The sequence below is a fragment of the Piliocolobus tephrosceles genome, chromosome 4 (genome assembly GCF_002776525.5).
Source record: "Piliocolobus tephrosceles isolate RC106 chromosome 4, ASM277652v3, whole genome shotgun sequence".
In the NCBI taxonomy this organism is placed as follows: domain Eukaryota; kingdom Metazoa; phylum Chordata; class Mammalia; order Primates; family Cercopithecidae; genus Piliocolobus; species Piliocolobus tephrosceles.
Window position 1 is genome coordinate 35,311,076 of NC_045437.1, and position 17,244 is coordinate 35,328,319.

A 17,244-nucleotide genomic window follows, 5' to 3' on the forward strand; every position below is an offset into this window, starting at 1 on the left:
TTTGATGTTGGCACTTATAGCTAAAAACTTCCCTCTTAGTACCACTTTTGCTGTATCCCATATGTTTTGATATGTTGTGTTGCCATTATCATTTACTTCAAGAAAATTTTCTATTTTCTTTCTAATTTCTTCATTAACCCACTGGTTATTCAGTAGCATATTGTTGAATTTCCATTCATCTGTATAGTTTCCAAAATTCCTCTTGTTATTTATTTCTAGTTTTATTTCATTGTTGTCAAAGAAGATGTTTGATATAATTTCAATTTTCTGAAATGTTTTAAGACTTGTTCTGTGACCTAACATATGGTCTGTCCTTGAGAATGATCCATGTGCTAAGGAAAAGAATGTGTATTTTGTAGTTCTTGGATGAAATGCTCTCTAAATATTTGTTAGATCCATTTGGTCTATAGTGCAGAGTAAATCCAATGTTTCTTTGTTGATTTTCTGCCTGAAGATCTGCCTAATGCTGAAAGAAGGGTGTTGAAGCCTCCAACTATTATTATATTAGTGTCTCTCTCTCTTTAGCTCTAATAATATTTGCTTTATATACCTGGGTGCTCCAGTGTTGGGTACATATATATTTAAAATTGTTGTGTCCTCTTGCTGAATTGACCCTTTTATCATTATGTAGTGACTGTCTTTGTCTATTCTTAAAGTTTTTCTCTTGAAATCTATTTTGTCTGATGTAAGGATGGCAACTCCTGCTCTTTTTTAGTTTGCATGGACATGAATATCTTTTTCCATCACTTTTAGTTTCATTCTATGTGTGGCTTTATAGAGGAGGTGTGTTTCTTGTAGCAACAGATCATTGGGTCTTGTTTTTCCATCCATTCAGCCACCCTATGTCTTTTGATTGGAGAGGTTAGTCCATCAGAAGTAAGAACTTACTCCTGCCATATTGTTAGTTGTTTTCTGGTTCTTTTGTGATCTTACCTGTCTTTTTACTTTGCTTAATGTCTTCCTTTTAGTGAAGGTGATTTTTCTCTGGTGATATGATTTAGTTTCTTACTTTTATTTTTTGTGTATGTATTGTATGTTTTTTGGTTTGAGGTTATCTTGAGGCTTGCAAATACTATATTATAACCCATTATTATAAGCTCATAACAACTTAACACTGTTTGCGTAACAAACAAATAAGCAAAAAGAAAACTAATAAAACTCTGTACTTTAACTCTGTCCCCGTTTTTTAACTTTTTGTTGTTTCTATTTATATCTTATTGTACTATGTCTTAAAAGTTGTTGTAGTTATTGATTTGTCAGTTCATCATTTAGTGTTTCTACTTAGGATAAGAGTAGTTTACATGCCACAGTTACAGTGTTATAGTATTCTGTGTTTTTTGCTATATTTACTATTACCAAGTGAGTTTTTTACTTTCAGGTGATTACTTGTTGCTCATTAGTGTCCTTTTCTTTCTGATTGAAATACTCCTTTTAGCATTTCTTATAGGCTGGTCTGGTAATGATAAAAACCCTCAGCTTTTGTTTGTCTGGGAAAGGCTTTATTTCTCCTTCATGTTTGAAGGATATTTTCACCAGATATACTATTCTAGGGTAAACGGGGTTTTTTTGTGTGTTTTTTTTTTCCTTCAGTACTTTAAATATTTCTTGCCGCTCTTTCCTGCACTATAGGGTTTCTGCTGAAAAGCCAGATGTATTGGAGCTCCATTGTATGTTATTTGTGTCTTTCTTCTTGCTGCTTTTTGGATCCTTTCTTTATTCTTGATCTTTGGAAGTTTGATTATTAAATGCCTTGAGGTAGGCTTCTTTGGGTTAAATTGCTTGGTCTCTAAGGTGCATGACAGAGTTGGTGTTCTATAGCCTTCTTGTACTGAGATATTGGTATCTTTCTCTAGGTTTGGGAAGTTCTCTGTTATTATACCTTTGAATAAACTTTCTACCCCCATCTCTTTCTCTACTTCTGCTTTAAGGGCAGTAGCCCTTTTGAGGCTATTTTCTAGATCTTATAGGTGTGCTTCATTTTTTTTTAATTATTTTTTCTTTTGTTTTCTCTGACTGTGTATGTTCAAATTGCCAGTCTTCAAGTTCACTAATTCTTTCTTCTTGATCAATTCTGCCATTAAAAGGCTCTAATACATTCTTCAGTATGCCCGTTTCATTTTTCAGCTCCAGGATTTCTGCTTCATTCTTTTTTAATTATTTCAATCTCTTTGTTAAATTTCTTTGATAGAATTCTGAATTACTTCCCTGTGTTATCTTGAATTTCTTTGAGTTTCCTCAAAACAGCTATTTTGAATTCTCTATCTGAAAGGCCAGATATCTGTTTTTCTCCAGGATTGGTTCTTGGTGCTTTATTTAGTTTACTTGATGAAGTCATGATTTCTAGGATTGTCTTGATACTTGTAGATGTTAATCTGTGTCTGGGCATTGAAGGGTTAGGTATTTATTGTAGTCTTCCATGTCTGGGCTTCTGTGTGCCCATCCTTCTCGGGAAGGCTTTCTAGATATTTGAAGGTACTTGGGTGTTGTGATCTAAACTGTATCTGTTTTAGGGGGCATTCCAAACCTAGTAATGCTGTGGTCCTACAGACTCATGCAGCTATTGTTTTGATGATTTTGGACAAGATCTGGGAGAATTGTCTGGATTACCAGGCAGAGACTCTCATTCTCTTCCCTTACTTTCTCCCAAACAAACAGTCTTTCTCTGTGCTGAGCCACCTGGAGCTGGGGGTGGAGTGACACAAGCACCCCTGTGGCCACCACCACAGGGTGAGACCTGAAGTCAGCACAGTACTGGGTCTCACCCAAGGCCTGCTTTAACCACTTCCTGGCTACTGCCTGTGTTCCCTCATGGCCCTGGGGCTTGGTCCATAAATGCTGTCCAGGGGCCAAATCCTGAAATCAAGGAACTCAAAAGCCCACTTATCTGTCACCTTAGGTACCAAGCTGGTCTCTAAGGTGCATGGCAGAGTCCTCTTTACTTTTCCCTCTGCTTTTCTCAAGCAGGAGTCTTGCCCCGTAACCACCACAGGTGGGAAGGTGCCAAGTCTCACCTGAAGCCAATAAGTCTGAGTCTCACCCAAGGCCCTTGATGTAGTATCTAGGTATCGTTGCTGGTTATTCAGGAACCAAAGTCTCTTTAGTTTAGCAGGTGATGAATGTTGCCAGGACTGGGTCCTTCCCTTAAAGGTAACAGGTTCCCTCTGGCCCAAGGGTGTGTCTAGGAATGTCATCCAGGAACTAGGGCTTGGAATGGGGGCCTCACAACTCTGAGGGCTGTCCTGTCCCTGTCCTGCTGTGTCTGAGCTGGTATCCAGGAAGCAAGACTATATGCTTCCCACTCTACCCTCTCTACTCCTAAAGGGGAGGGAGAGATCTCTTTTGGACCATGAACTGTGCAGCCTGGGGTTAGGGGAGGGGTGATGCCAGCACTCCCTTAGCTGCCCTAGCTGGTGTCTCAATAGGTCACATGTCCTCCCCACTCAACCAAGTCCTCTGGCTTTAGGCCCAGTTCAGCACGGGATCTTGCCTAGGAGTTACAGTGCTTGTGTCCTAGACGGCCTTTTGAGTTTATTTAGAGCCCCATAACAGTTCAACCTGCAGTGGCGAGCCTCTCGGTAACTCAAGTTCTGACCGTTGGGATCAGTGGTTCCCTTCTGGCTACAGCTGGTTTAAATGCTCCTTCTGTAGGCAGGTGTCAGCTGAGTGTGGTCCAGTTTCCTTTCTGCTATAATAGGAAAGCACACTGAGTTCAATGCCTCACAGTTGCTGGCTCTCCCTCTCCCCAAAGCACAAAAATGCTCTTTACACCATACCATTTCGCCAGGGGATGGAGGAAGGGTGGCACTGGTGATTCAAGACTATCCTACTTCTTCAGTGCCTCCTTCAGTGATACGAAGCCAAAACCAGACCACATATTGTGAGTGCTCACCTGATTTTTGATTCTTATGAAGGTGCTTTTTCGTGTATAGATAGTTGTTAAATTGGTGTTGCAGGGGGACACAATTGGTGGAGTCTTCTCTTCTACCATCTAGCTCTGCCTTCCAGCAACAATATGTTGATCCATGTGAGACTGTTCCATTGTCCATTTCTTCCTGGGATTTTTTTTTTTTTTTTTTTTTTTTTTTTGGCCAGATCATCTTGTTTCTTGGTATGCGGATTATTTATTTATGCCAAGAATTGAAATGATCTGAGCACTATCTTTGTGAGTGTTAGTCTATTTCCAGTTCAACTCTACTTTTAGAGTTAAGCCCTTTGGTGGTATCAGCCAAAATCAAGGGATCCTCCTAGGTGATCCCTACAGACCCAGTCCCTATAGTTTGCTCAGCTCTCAGCCTCTTGTCCACCACTTAGCTACACTGAATATTGGGGTCATTCCTTTGGCCTTGTCTTCTCTCTGAGATTTTTGGCCTCCGAAGTCCTTGTTACTTTGGTAGCTCTCTATTCCCTTCCAAAAGATGTCTTATATTTTGTTGAACTTTGTAATTACTCTTAGTGAAAAAACTAGTCTGGAACAAGTTAGTCTATCATTACCAGAAAATGTAAATTACTATGGCTTAAAGAAAATACAATATATTATGTTCTGGATGTATAGTCATTTACTATAATTTTCATAACTTGCCTACTTAAATTGATTTACAGCAGCCTACAAAATAGATACCTACTGTTATTTAGCCATAAAATATAAAGTTATGACAAGAGTGATAATGCTGACACAAAAGTAACTTTTAGATTTTATTTTGAAATGTCAGCTACATAAACAGATATTTGCCAGAAAATAAATGCTCTGCAATACAGCATGCTCTAATTTGCACCATGTCAACTGGCTTTTTTATAACAAACAGAAATTATTCTCTTAAAAATTAAGCACTTTATATCATAATTTCCAGGAAAGGAAAGCCATTCCAGCAACATGGACTGACTTGCTGCCATTCCTGCAGCTGCCTCACCTTTCACTGTAACAGTGCTGAGAGCAGCAGGATACTTGGTTTTGGACACTTTGCCAATAGCAATACAGTGTTTGACAATAGCAATACAATATTTGCTCAGCTCTAACCTTTCTACATCCTCTTTCTTCTTCTGATATTGTAATAATGGTCACTAATATAGGAATCTGCAGCCGCCAGAGATGTCCCCAAGCTTTTCATACTCTGTCCTCTTTTCCTAAACCACCCTTTCTCTTGCTCACTCATCCTTCAATGTTTAGATCAAGCATCTTTGTGAAAATTTTTCTGGCTCCATGTTCTCCAGAATAGAGTTAGTCGCATCCTCATCTAGGCTGGAACCATATTTTGAGTGTATTTCTATTATTATACGTATCCTATTTCCTGATAAATACAGGTATGCATTTGTTTTTTTACACCAAGATATGAGTACACTTTGCCTAGTACATGGTGCTTAGTAAACCAGGAATAGAAGGAAGAAAGGAAATGAAACAAGAAAGAATAGAAGAAAGGAGGCAAAGAAGGAGGAAGGGAAAAAATAAAAAATATTGTGATTTCTTTTTTCTTTTTTTGCTCAATGGGACCATGACGAAATAACCAACTTGTAGTATGTTTAGATCCTAGAAATTATGCCCCAAATTGGGAAAATGTCTGCTCTTTCCATAGTTAAGAAACCAAATGGAAGAAATGCGTTTGACTTTTTTTTGAAAAATTGTTTGGGACAGGTAGATTCGATGACCTTAAGTAAGTAGTTGACACCTGGAATAAGTAGAAAGAATTAACTGCTACTGACCTAAGAGGGAAAGATGATCTTAATAAGGAGATTATGATCATGAATTGGAAGGCCTCTGAAATCAGACAAGCCTCCTGGAATCTGGGATTCACCCTTTGCTAGCTGTATGACTTTGGGCAACTTACCATCTACAGGCTTCTATTTCTATTTCTACATTACATGAAATGAGCACAAAAATACTTATCTTGTAGTTGTTATATAGTCTACATTGGATGAGATAGCCACACCTAGCTCAGTGCTAGGCACAGGTCATTTGGATGTTTAGATATTAGCTTCTTTTTCCATGCATAGCAAGTACTGACTTAAATTATCTATCTATCTATCTATCTATCTATCTATCTATCTATCTATCTATCTATATTTTAGAACATGTATATAAGCAAATATATATATATTCTCCCCAGGGATCTAGGGAGGAACCATGATGGAAGTGGTGCACTAGATCAGGGTAAGCGGAATTGGCCTGGGAGGTAAGTAGGAAATGAGTTGTGAAGGGGTTTGTACCAGCTCTCACATATTTTGATTTATAATTAGTCTGTTGGGATTTTATTTGGGATAAGTCAACTCTCCATACAGTGAACATTCCAGGGAAAACTGGTGAAATACAGTTTCTCATCCATGTAATAAGACTCGCTGAGGGCAAGGACCTTGTCCAATTTAATGTTAGGTCCTAAGTGTGGAGCAGAGACTGGCACAGAGGTGGTCAGTGAGTTTCATTGGAAGAACAAATTCATGAGACCACACTCAAGACCCTGTCTAAGCCAAACTGCTGAATTTACATCAACAGCAAAGCCCAGAACTTTTTGTAGAATTTTGTTCTAATGTCATCTTTTTAAAACCTGCATAAACATCAAGCAGGAAACAAGTGGACTTCATTTTTCTTGACTTTCTTCACATTCCCATTTTCTCTCAATCTTAGGAAACTTTTTCAGCTTTGTGACTAAGAGACAGCCAGCCTTTCAGCTGGGTGAGCTTTCCAGTTGCATGAGAAAGAGCTTCATCAGAAACCACCTACATTCTTGCCATTCAGAAAAATAGAAAAAAAAGAAAGAGAAGAATATAGAAAGAATTGCTTCTCCTCTAAAAAAAACAGGTATTTTTGCTTTCTCTTATGCTGACTTTGTTTTTGTGAGTTATTAACTGCATGTTTAAAATTTTGTCATTTGTATGATTTATACAGTTCTAGATAAAATACTGTTTAAAATTACACAAAGCATAAAAGATGGTACAGAAATACAATGAAAATATAGCGATAGCTGTCCCATCTGAACTCAAAAGGAGAAACCCCACTGGGAGCTGACTACTACAAATAATTTAGTCAGCATTTGGCAGCCCCAGAAAATTACAAATCTGAAAGATAACAAACAATATTATGTGCATTGCATAGTAGAGCATCAGTCATGCTTGATATGAGAGAAAACCTTTTTAGTAAAAGGAATTAAAATTATGAAATAGAATTGTGTACATAAATGGGAACTGTCTAAAAACTATTAAGTAAAAATGTGTTTTTCCTTTTTTGAAGCACATTTGAAACCAACTTTGTAAACTTCATTTCGAGTTTACAATTAGGCAGGTATTTTCTATTTTAAAGAGTCCTATTCACTTAAATTCCCAAGGCTGACAGAAAATTAAGGTATCTGTATTGTTTAGTAGAACATGGCAAAAATTTGGTTTCATATTTGTTTCAGGTGAGCTATCACATTCCAAAAAAGTCTGTGTATAGTTTGGGAAGCTGATTCATGGAGACTGGCGTCAACCTGGTTCTAGCCTCTGGGCCAAAAAGAATCATGAAAAAAGTGATTTCCTCAATGACCTGATGTGATGTCAGGCTTAATCTGTCACAGTCAGCTGGTGAACAATCCTTGGATGGTTTCATAATGGTGCAGAAGAGACCTTGTCCACCTCCAGTAGCAGAAAAAAGTGACCAAGCAAACAGCCTGGTAACAGAGCCGGTCTAAATTTTTTTTTTTTTTTTTTTTTTTTTTTTTTTTTGCAGTTGCAAGATTTAATAGAGTGAAAACAGAACTCCCATACAACGGGAGGGGACCCAAAGAGGGTAGCCGTTGCTGGCTCAAATGCCTGGGTTTATATCCCATCATTGTCTCTCCTGCTGTGCTTTCAGGCGATAGATGATTGGCTATTTCTTTACCTCCTGTTTTTGCCTAATTAGCATTTTAGTGAGCTCTCTTTACTACCTGATTGGTCTGGTCCAGTGTGCGCTAAGTTGCAAGCCCTGAGTTTAAAGGTGGATGCGGTCACCTTCCCAGCTAAGCTTAGGGATTCTTCGCCTGGGAAATCCAGCTAGTCCTGTCTCTCAGTCCCCCCTCTCAACAGAAAAACCCAAGTGTTGTTGGGGAAGTTGGCTGACAACCGCTCTGCTTAGTGCTGAATTGGGGTGTAGTAGGGGTCGTGCAGTTGAGATTTCCTCAGGTGGGGTTCCTTCGATGTCATCAACATCGGAACATGGAACATGGGCTATCAGGCTGGTCCAGGGGTCTGTGGTAGATCTTAGTCATGGATTGTATCTGGGGCTCCATTTGAAGAACTATTTGTGTTTTCCAGCTTTGATTCTGGAAGAGACAAACTTAACAAGGAGGTTTAAGATACAGGGATTGAAATGTATGGCCTGCAGTGCAGGGGATTATTTCTTTGGCACACTTCACAGGCCCTGACTATCTGCTTGATAGTTTTGAAAAGGACTGGTCCAGTAAATAATAATTTGGCCATCTGATGGGTGCTATCAATGTCTAAGTGAAAGGTTTGGTGAAGGGTTTTAAGTAATTTCCATTGGTTAGCTGCAGGCAAAAGTATTTTTCCTTCTTCAGTGGCTAGCCATCCTGAGGGGAGGAAACTATGTCCTTGTGAGTTTCCCCCATTCTGTTTCTCCTGCTGAGTACTGGGGCTTGGTTTCCAGGAGGGAATTACCCCATACTAGGGGTCCTTCTATAAGCATTTCTAATGGAAGGTCCTGTCTTGTGGCTCTTTTGGCTTCAATATCTAATTGGCAGTTCCCTTCTATTTCCCTTTCCTTTCCTTTCTGATGACCCCAGCAGTGTAAGACTGCCACCTATTTAGGTTTCGGTACAGCCAATAACAATCTCCTAATGGCTTCCTGATGTTTGATAGCTGTTCCCTCAGAAGTTAGGAATTCCCTTTCTCTCCATGTTGCTGCGTAGGCATGGAGGACTAGGTAAGTATACTTAGAGTCTCTCTATATATTTTACCCTTTTTCCTTCCCCTAATTCTAGTGCCAAGTGAGGGCTATTAGTTCTGTCAGCTGAGCACTAGTTCCTGGAGTGAGGTGATTACTTTCAAGTATTTCATTATCACTGACCACTGCATACCCCACTTTTTTTTTTTTTTTTTTATACTTTAAGTTCTAGGGTACATGTGCATAACGTGCAGGTTTGTTACATATGTATACTTGTGCCATGTTGGTGTGCTGCACCCATCAACTCGTCAGCACCCATCAATTCATCATTTATATCATGTATAACTCCCCAATGCAATCCCTCCCCCCTCCCCCCTCCCCATGATAGGCCCCAGTGTGTGATGTTCCCCTTCCCGAGTCCAAGTGATCTCATTGTTCAGTTCCCACCTATGAGTGAGAACATGCGGTGTTTGGTTTTCTCTTCTTGTGATAGTTTGCTAAGAATGATGGTTTCCAGATGCATCCATGTCCCTACAAAGGATGCAAACTCATCCTTTTTTATGGCTGCATTGTATTCCATGGTGTATATGTGCCACATTTTCTTAATCCAGTCTGTCACAGATGGACATTTGGGTTGATTCCAAGTCTTTGCTATTGTGAATAGTGCCGCAATAAACATACGTGTGCATGTGACTTTGTAGTAGAATAATTTATAATCCTTTGGGTATATACCCAGTAGTAGGATGGCTGGGTCATATGGTACATCTAGTTCTAGATCCTTGAGGAATTGCCATGCTGTTTTCCATAATGGTTGAACTAGTTTACAATCCCACCAACAGTGTAAAAGTGTTCCTATTTCTCCATATCCTCTCCAACACCTGTTGTTTCCTGATTTTTTAGTGATTGCCATTCTAACTGGTGTGAGATGGTATCTCATTGTGGTTTTGATTTGAATTTCTCTGATGGCGAGTGATGATGAGCATTTTTTCATGTGTCTGTTGGCTGTATGAATGTCTTCTTTTGAGAAATGTCTGTTCATATCCTTTCCCCACTTTTTGATGGAGTTGTTTGTTTTTTTCTTGTATATTTGTTTGAGTTCTTTGTAGATTCTGGACATTAGCCCTTTGTCAGATGAGTAGATTGCAAAAATTTTCTCCCATTCTGTAGGTTGCCTGTTCACTCTAATGGTAGTTTTTTTTGCTGTGCAGAAGCTCTTTAGTTTAATTAGATCCCATTCGTCAATTTTGGCTTTTGCTGCCGTTGCTTTTGGTGTTTTAGACATGAAGTCCTTGCCCATGCCTATGTCCTGAATGGTACTACCTAGATTTTCTTCTAGGATTTTTATGGTATTAGGTCTAACATTTAAGTCTGTAATCCATCTTGAATTAATCTTCATATAAGGAGTAAGGAAAGGATCCAGTTTTAGCTTTCTACTTATGGCTAGCCAATTTTCCCAGCACCATTTATTAAATAGGGAATCCTTTCCCCATTTCTTGTTTCTCTCAGGTTTGTCAAAGATCAGATGGCTGTAGATGTGTGGTATTATTTCTGAGGACTCTGTTCTGTTCCATTGGTCTATATCTCTGTTTTGATACCAGTACCATGCTGTTTTGGTTACTGTAGCCTTGTAGTATAGTTTGAAGTCAGGTAGCGTGACACCTCCAGCTTTGTCCTTTTGACTTAGGATTGTCTTGGCAATGCGAGCTCTTTTTTGGTTCCATATGAACTTTAAAGCAGTTTTTTCCAATTCTGTGAAGAAAGTCATTGGTAGCTTGATGGGAATGGCATTGAATCTATAAATAACCTTGGGCAGTATGGCCATTTTCACGATATTGATTCTTCCTATCCATGAGCATGGTATGTTCTTCCATTTGTTTGTGTCCTCTTTTACATACCCCACTTTTTGAAGTCCTTTTTCTACAAAGGAACTTCCATCAGTATACAAGTTGAGATTGGAATCAGTCAAGGGAACCTCTGGAAGGTCCCCTTTGAGCGGCGTAGGTTTGAGCAATTAGTTATTGACAGTTGTGTTCTATCTTTTCTTCATTGTCTGGAAGAAATGTAACTGGGTTCAGAGTTGCACAAGTGTGCAGTCGCAGCACTGGCCCTTCAAGTAATAGAGCCTGATATTTAAGTAAACGGTTGTCTGACAGCCACAAATCTCCTTTAGCAGTGAGTATGCCATTCATATCATGAGATGTCCACACAGTAAGATCTCTTCCCTGTATTATTTTAACTGCTTCAGATACTAAGACTGCTACTGCCGCCACTACCCATAAACAATGAGGCCAACCCTTTGCCACTACATCAGTTTCCTTACTCAGGTATGCCATGGGTTGCAAGCTCATCCCTCGGACCTGTGTAAGGACTCCTAGAGCTATTCCTGTTTTTTCTGTGACACATAAAGACTAGGCCTTGGGCTTTTAGGTCCTTAACAATCTTTTGGAGTCCTTGTTGGGCTTCGGGTCTAAGGGGGTAGTGCCTTTGGTAGGGAAAGGAGGCAGAATCCTTTAATTTAACTTGAACAGGATGGGCATTCTTTGCTTGTCCATATTGTCCTTCTGTTGCCTAGACTTCAGGATTAATTACTTCCTCAAGCAGGGGACAACAAACAAGTGTTCCTTCTCCTATGTTCAGGTGTATAATGGCCCCTGCTTTTGCTAGAATGTCTCTCCCTAACAAGGGAGTGGGGCTTTCAGGCATAATTAGAAAAGCATGTGAAAAGAGTAAAGTTCCCCAGTCACAACTTAGTGGCTGGGAGAAGTATCTAGTGATACTTCTGGCTGTCCTAGGACCCCTCAGATAGTGACAGATCTGGAGGACAGTTGTCCAGGACAGGAGAGTAAGACTGAGAAGGCCACGCCAGTGTCCAGGAGACAGTTAATCTCCTGGCCCTCAATGGTCAAGCATACCCGGGGCTCTGTGAGGGTGATGGCATGGGCTGGCACTTGCCCCGGGTACCCTCAGTCCTGCTGCTGGATCATCTGGTCAGTGGTTTCTGACTCACAGGACCTTCATCCCCTGGGGCAGTGGGCCTTCCAGTGATTCCCTTGACGTAAGGGGCAAGGACGAGGGGGCGGCTTATTTCTATTTGGACAATCTTTTTTAAAGTGTCCTTGTAGACTGTACTGGAACCAAGCCCTATTAGGCATTCGATTTGCCCAGCTTTTCCCTTTTCCAGAGCCTCCAAAGTCCGCTTGCCTGAGGGCCATGACTAAAGCGGTGGCCTTTTTTTAATCCCATTTGTCCCGTTCCACCTGCTCCTCCTGATCTCTATTATAAAAAACCAAGGTTGCCAAGTTCAATAGAGTTCTTAAGTTTTGCTCCAGGCCTAAGGCGGACTTTTGAAGTTTTTTCCTAATGTCTGCAGCTGACTGAGTGATAAACTTATCCTTTAAGATTAGTTGACCTTCAATAGAGTCAGGCGACAGAGAGGTATGCTTCCTCAATGCCTCCCTTAGTCTCTCCAGAAAGGCAGTAGGATTTTCTTCCTTTCCCTGTGTCATAGTGGACATCCTTGAATAATTCATAGGCTTCTTCCTAGTTTTCCTTAGTCCTTCTAGCACGCAAGTTAGCAAATGTCTGCGGCACCAATCTCCATGTTCTGATTCTGTGTCCCAGTGAGGGTCTACACTGGGAACTGCCTGATGGCCTGTGAAGAATCATTTTCTTTCCTCTGTCATCATCCTATCATTGACCTGACTGAGATACTGGAGATCGCCAAACTTTTGGGCTGCAGTTATGGCGGCACTTCTCTCATTTGGGGTTAGTGTCTGATCTAGCCAGTAACATTATATGTCACCATGTCAGATCAAAGGATTGTCCTAACCCTTGTAAAACATCAATATAGCCATCAGGGTTATCTGAGAATTTACCCAGGTCTATTTTAATTTGCTTCAAGTCTGATAGAGAAAAAGGTACATGCATTCTGGCTGGGCCGAATTCTCCTCCTCCCACCACTTGGAGGGGGCATAATCGGGGAATGTCGGCACTCTTTGGTTCATTGTTTACCCCTTTGTCTATCTCCTTTTGGACGTTTGGGTTGAAGGGGGGTCCTTTATTAGTTGGGGAAGGAGTTGGGGGGAAGCCGGGGTAGGGAGGTAGACTCTGAGGGCTTCCTATAGGGCATAAATCACACTTTTACATAATTGTGAGTTGTTTCTTAATGAAAAGTAAGTTTGTACATATGGCAGTTCACTCTAGCTGTAAGATGGTGAGTGTCTAGCTGTAAGATGGTGTTATAATTTATACTTCCCTGAGGAGGCCAGATTTCTCCCCCTTAAAAAGGATATTGTGGCCTGGTGGTACTGCAGAAGAATATAAGTCATTTCTTTCTTAGCATCTGAGGGTCAAATTGGTCCCAGTTCTCCAGAATACATCTTAGGGGCATTTTTGCCTTGGGGGGAACATTTCCCATTGCTTTGGAGGTCCCATCTGGGTCACCAGATGTTATCGGTGGGGGGGTCCTTGCTCCCAGAGCTCCCAAGATGGTGGAGGGCTGCTTCCAAGATGGTGGAGGACTGCTTCCAAGATGGCGGTGGGCCGCTTCCAAGATGGTGGCAAGCCTCGTGTTCTCTGACCTGGGGTTCTTGGCCTCATAGATTCCAAAGAATGTAATCTTGAGCCATGCGGTGAGTATTATAGCTCTATTAGAAGCCATGGGTCACAGAAGAGAACTGGGAACCCAGTGATTAGTGTTCAGCTCAATTAAAACGAACCCAGGCACTTAGCCATGCAGGAACAATGGCAAGTCTTTAGCCCGATCAGGAGTGGCAGTGGGCGCCTCGCTAGATCAGAAGCACAGCGGACACTGTGCCAGATCCGGAGGGATGGAAGTCAGCGGCGGGTCTGCGACGGCAGCAAACAGCAGTGGTGGATGGTGAGTGAAAGCTCAGCTCAAGCCATAACAAACACACACCAGAAGAGTGTGCACTTGCGAGATTTAACAGAGTGAAAACAGAGCTCCCATACAAAGGGAGGGGACCCAAAGAGGGTAGCCCAAGCCAGTCTAAATTCTTAAAGGGATTCAGCATCTGCTGGGTTAGATCAGAGGCCATGGAAAACAGAAGCAGGAGAGAGACCAGGACTAGACCACTAGTCATTCACTAGACCAGGACTTCTTAAGCCTGGCTGAACATTAAAATAACCTGAAGAAATTTAAAGCATTCTGATACCTAGGTCCCAACCCCAGAAAATTTGAATAAATTGGTTTGGGGTGGAGCTTGAGAACAACAGTGTTTTAAAAGCTCTCCAACATGATTCTAATGGACACCTGGACTTGAGAAACACAGCACTAGAGGATTTTGAGGGCACGCTTATTCACCACTGCTCATCAAGCATGTACTGTATAATACCCAGCTCATGGCATATGAGAAATCGTATTGGGTTGAACAAAGCATAGTAAAAACCAAACATTTCCTTCTAAAGTGGGATCTGCAATGTTGCTGCTTCAAATCCTCCTTTTGTTTCTCCAAGCACCTTTTCTTTTTTTTGTCCACATGCATGTGCACTTATTTAACTAGGTCCCATGGCAGTTAGCATACTAGTCACTTAGACCTAGACAAGTAGGACCCTGTACTTGGGAGTGCCTTTCTCAAAATTTCCCATCTTTTCTAGTACCTGTGACCAACTGGGGATGGCAATGCCTTCTGGGTGTGGCACTGGAGCCCACGGTAGAACCTCTATTTCTGCCCTCCTCAACACTCTGCCCTGCATGGGGCACAACCAGATGCCTCCAGGAGCTCAAGGACTCAAATGTGCAGGGTCATCCCCGGGCCTTGGTTCCAGGAGGGTAGACTGGTTCCAGGAGCCTGGCCAGTGGACACTGGCAGAAGTGTTTCTCTCCTGAGATCATGGGAGAGTATGCCTTTGGAATGGTGCTGTTGTGCTAATTTTGAGTGACTCAAATTATTTAGATAAACAGGGTCCACACAACAAATATTTGCCCAGGTCTTGCATACCCTTAGAGTAACTCTGCCTCTAGAATGTTCATTCTTAAGTTTCTTAGAGATAAAACTGTGGGCTGTCTTACACTGAAAAGATTACTACAGTAGTAAACCTTGTTTCTTGGGAAAGAATCCAAGAGGATTTATGGAGACAAGTCAGTTAAAGCAGTTGACCACATTTTCTAGAGGGACATTTTTATTTAGACAGGCATTTATGCCAGAATTTTTGTAAATGCATCATGAGAAAATTTCCAAATGCCTTAAAAAGACTAAAAAAAAGAGTAGAGACTGAAAGAGCTCTTTGCCACTCTTTTTCTGTCTGTCTTCTCAAAGCAAACCTAATAAAGGTTTAAAAATATTTTAAAGCAATGAGAGAGAAAATCATGACCATCTGAAACTTAACTACTAGCTATCTGATTAATCTTCCTGGGAAACTTATCCTTGTTAATAATGTTTATATTGGGCTAAGTGCTGAAATAAGATTTTGGATATATTTGGATTAAACAAAAATATATTATCAAAATTAGTTTTACCTGTTTCATCTTACTTTTTTTTTTTTTTTTTTTTTTTAATATGGAATCTCACTCTGTTGCCCAGGCTGGAGTGTGCAATGGTGCAATCTTGGCTCACTGCAACCTCTACCTCCCGGGTTCAAGCGATTCTCCTGCCTCAGCCTCCTGAGTAGCTGGGATTACAAGCACGCACCATCACACCCGGCTAATTTTTGTATTTTTAGTAGAGATGGGGTTTCACCATGTTGGCCAGGCTGGTCTCGAACTCCTGCCTCAGGTGATCCACCCGTCTTGGCCTCCCAAAGTGCTGGAATTACAAGCATGAACCACCATGCCCAGCCTTCATCTTAGTTTTTTAATGTGACTATATGAAAATATAAAATTACATAGGTGATATATATTTGTGGTTCACATTCTGTTTCTTTTGGACTGCACTGTGAGTTGTTAAAATTTCATGAACTATGAACATAGACATGGAAGCTTCCTTAAAATTGGCTAGTCATTTTAATTCAGCCAAACTGAAGAGGACAGCCATGGGCTGGAAATCTAGTGGAAGACAATGGAGGCAAGAGGAGAGATCGCAAGGGTTAGAAAAGTGCTTACCTACCTGAAAGGGGAGGTTTTGGTACAGGACTCAAGAAATTGGTGCATCCAAAGATGACAGGAGGATGATCTGAGTGCTTCACACACAGAAAAAGATGAAGTACACCCAACCTAAGATGTGCACTCACTGACTCGCCCTTGGGCCAAAGTGTGAGTTCCTCATTCTTAAATCTAAACCCCATAGACTTGATTGGAGTTAATTTCTAGGACATGGCACAAAACTCTAGACTGAATCTCAATCGAGGGGAGATAATGGTTCAAAATTAACCTGCTTGGAACTTAAGCCATAGTAATTTAGGCATTCAATGCACATGTGACCTTGATTTTTAGTCAGAAGCTTGTGAGATGCAGAGATTTTTTTTTATATTGATACAAGAAGGAAGTCTATAGGGATGGATTGATACATCCAGGTGATTCACAATCCAGACAAGCCCTCAGGGATATTTTTAAAAATTTTTTAATGTATAATGTAAAATGATTATAAGAAGTAAAATATTTGTCACATTTAGGCCGGGTGCGGTGGCTCACGCCTGTAATCCCAGCACTTTGGGAGGCCCAGGCGGGCGGATCACGAGGTCAGATAGGGACCATCCTGGCTAACACGGTGAAACCCTGTCTCTATTGAAAATACAAAAAAATTAGCCGGGCGAGGTGGCGGGCGCCTGTAGTCCCAGCTACTCGGGAGGCTGAGGCAGGAGAATGGCGTGAACCCGGGAAGCGGAGCTTGCAGTGAGCCAAGATCGCGCCACTGCACTCCAGCCTGGGCCACAGAGCGAGACTCCGTCTCAAAAAAAATAAAATAAAATAAAAATAAATATTTGTCACACTTTCCACTTAAAGTGCTTTTATTCTTTCTGCCATTTGTCCTAACACCTTCCAGCTTCTGGGAGCTGCTGAACTGAGTGAGCACGGTAATTGATGAGAGTTTGGGAGTGGGGAGAGCAGTGAACTGATGCTTGGAGTCTTGCCGAGATCTGACACAGTCGGTTAATTTTCCCCTCAATATGCAGGACCACACCTAATGATTCCTTACATCAAAACAGAATACAAAGTAGAGAAGATTTGACACACAGAAATTTCTACCATCCTTATGGCCCCCCAGCCCAGGATATTGAAACCAATGTTGAATTTGAAAAGCACATTTTCCCAAACTCCTTTTTTTTTTTTTTTTTTCTTTTTTATTATACTTTAAGTTCTAGGGTACATGTGCATAACGTGCAGGTTTGTTACATATGTATATATGTGCCATGTTGGTGTGCTGCACCCATCAACTCATCAGCACCCATCAATTCATCATTTATATCAGGTATAACTCCCCAATGCAATCCCTCCCCCCTCA

General features: G+C 41.1%; 1 long non-coding RNA gene across 1 annotated transcript in view; it reads left to right on the forward strand.

The window, feature by feature from the left end:
* The window catches only part of LOC111545521, a 102,208-nt gene that overhangs the window by 61,436 nt on the left and 23,528 nt on the right, over positions 1-17,244 (forward strand). Inside the window, exon 4 of the long non-coding RNA XR_002732488.2 lies at positions 6,614-6,787. This is a non-coding gene — a long non-coding RNA (uncharacterized LOC111545521). The remainder of the gene's footprint in view (positions 1-6,613; positions 6,788-17,244) is intronic.